This window comes from Alligator sinensis, unplaced genomic scaffold (assembly GCF_000455745.1).
Source record: "Alligator sinensis unplaced genomic scaffold, ASM45574v1 scaffold49_1, whole genome shotgun sequence".
Lineage (NCBI taxonomy): Eukaryota > Metazoa > Chordata > Crocodylia > Alligatoridae > Alligator > Alligator sinensis.
In genome coordinates this window covers 1,890,110-1,892,954 of record NW_005841970.1, presented here as the reverse complement: position 1 = coordinate 1,892,954, position 2,845 = coordinate 1,890,110, and the positions used below count along the sequence as shown (strand labels likewise).

Sequence of the window (2,845 nt, the reverse complement as noted above, 5' to 3'; positions counted from 1 at the left end):
CGCCATGTGGGGGTCTCTGTCATGAGCCCCCTGACCACTCTCCCAGCCCCACCCCGGCTGTCCCGCCTGGCCCCAGCTCCCAGTTCTTTAAAAAAAAAAAAAAAAAAGAACCACCAGCTCCTGCCAGGTGGGGGGCAATCTCCACTGCCCCACACTGCCTCATGCTGCCATGAGTGCCCAGAAGCCCTGATGGCCACTGCAGGAGCTGGTGAGCCTGGGGCTTTATTTATTTATTTATATATTTATTTTTAAAAGGACCAGGAGCTGGGTCCAGGTAGGGTAGCCATGGGGGGTGGGATTAGGACAGCGGGTGAGGAATGGGGGCCCATGGCAGAGCCCTCAACACAGCATAGGGTAGTGGAGTGGGTAGTGGGGGGCTTTTAAAAAAAAAATAAAGAGCTGGGAGCTGAGGCCAGGCGGGGCAGCCTTGGGTGGGGGAGGCTTGGAGAGTGGGTGAGGGTTAGGGGGCTGGGGGAGCAGGCAGGGGATGGAACATAGCAGTCCCCTCCTCGAGCCCCCACTCCCCTTACTTACCAGCACAGAGTTCAGATCCAGCTCCCTGCAGTGGCGAGCAGGGACTGCCCAAATCTCTAAAGTTCTCCGAATCTTTTCCGAATCAATTCAGAGAACTTCGAGTTGATTTGGACCTTTTTATTCATCTCCTGATTTGATTCAGATTTGAAGATTTGTTCACCGAATCAGGCCAAAACTCCTATGAATCGAATCAGCACCCAAAGCTTCGTACAGCCATGTTATTTAGTTTAAATAACAACCTAGAATATATTCATTTGGCCCAATATTTTCCCATTAATATTGCTATTGAATGTAATCACATAAACAACACAGTAATGTATTAGCTAATCCCCAACAAATCCTTTGATATTTTTCTGTGTGAGAACATAATCCGCCCCCTCAAAAAAAACCCTCAAACCGCTGTGAATTTAAGTAATCATTTTTCACAAAAATTACAATGTTCCAGATGATGTTGTTAAAAAATTATTCCTTTCCCATCACCTCTGGTCATGTTACTCCCCTGAGTGATTTCCTTCACTGCCTTTCTCTTGCTTTAAGGATTATATTTTCCTTTGTTTATTCATGTTATGTTCATTGTTATTTAATCACATTTGTATTATATAAAGTTTTACTTATATATAGCTCGGGAAATCCTGTGGAGTACATAGCCATCCCCTATATTCATAGCATTTATTTTGGAACACAAGACCATAAGAAAGAAAAACTGCATTGTGGGCATGATTCATTCTTTTTTTTTTTTTTTTAAAGAATGCCCACTCAGAGCAGGGATGGCTACCAACCCAGAGCACACCTGCCAGAAGTGGCACTAGAAGCCACTATGTATAACACACAAAACCTGGGCTCTCAGCAAAGGAAGGACTGGAATGGAGGCAGTTTCTAGAGATGGTGTCAAGTGTCACTGTGAAGAGTCTTGTTAATCCTCCCCTGGCCCTGCAGCCACTGCCAGTTCAGGAATTTGGATCCATATAAAAGACTACAAGGCTTGTGGGGCCAGAAAAGGGAGGCAGTGACATTTTTCACAGCAGCGAACTGCCCCCACTTCATGTAGCCAGAGGTTCAAGTCCTTCTGCCTCCATTCCAGCATCCCACAGGGCAAACCCTCAGGTAAACCCCTGCAATGCAAGTAACCACAGAGGCACCTAGGGAGGGCTGGGGCTTAACTTATGGCATGCCCAACAAAAAGGTTAGTTAGCCATCACTGACTTAAATGAAGAATTAGTATGCAATGTATGTAAATGTGTGTGTGTGTGTAAATAAATAAATATAATAAACACAAAAATAAATACACATATACGTACACACACACACATATACATACATACACATACACTATAAATTCTATATATATACTTTTTAGACTTGAAGCACCTCTCAATAGACTTAAGGCACTATGTGTATTAGATGTCAGTTCTTAATTTGCACTCATTGTTTTTACTACAGCAGAAATAATAGATCAATTTTACTGTTGCAAAGAACTCAGACTGCAACAAGTCAGAATATGTTTAATACTAAGAATTCCCCTTTGAAGTCTCTGAGTTAATCTTGTGAATCATGTCTGCACACCCACATGTGCCAATATTCTGTGGTACCTTGTGTCATCCTTGAAAGGATCACCAGGTTAAGTATCACTGATATATGCAATGTAAAGGCATAATGTCTTTACCAATTTCAAAAGTATGAAAAAATAAAATAAAGGGCAGCTAAGCCAAGCAATATAAACTAAAAAGTAGGGCTGTAAAATGATTTTAAAATCTGATCATGATTCCTTGCGCGATTAACAAAAATAGTCAAAATTAATCATGATTTTAAATCGCACAGCTGAAAACTCAAAATTATGGACAGAACTCAAAATGATACAAAATTATGCAGATACTTTGTAAGGCTGAGGGGCTGTTGGTGTGTGTGGGGGGGGTTTTGGAGCTCGGGCGGGGAGGGCCGCGGGGGGGGGTCTGAAGCACAGGGAGGGGGGATCTCCGCATGTTCTGGCAGGATGTGGGGTACTGTGGGTAAGGAATGAGGGGCAGCAGCAGGGCACAGGCATATCACTGCCTCCCCACAATCATATTACCACTTCCCCCCCTGCCCACAGGTGTCTTCTTTTTTGAAACTGAAAATATGGTAACCCTACAGGAATGCATCTCAGCAGCATGTAGAACAACACCTAGCATGTAAGTCTCATCAGGAAGGGAAGGGGTGGGGGGCCAGATAGAGGGCCCTATGGTGAGAAAGGCTGTGGGGCAGGGGCTGGGGTGAATGGGACTCTGGGGTGGGGGCAGGTAGTGGAGCCATGGGAGGCTCATCCAGGGTCATG

At 44.5% G+C, this 2,845-nt stretch overlaps 1 protein-coding gene across 1 annotated transcript in view; it reads right to left on the bottom strand.

Annotated features, from left to right (window-relative positions):
- The window catches only part of TLL1 (tolloid like 1), a 233,936-nt gene that overhangs the window by 128,143 nt on the left and 102,948 nt on the right, over positions 1-2,845 (bottom strand). The window lies entirely within an intron of this gene.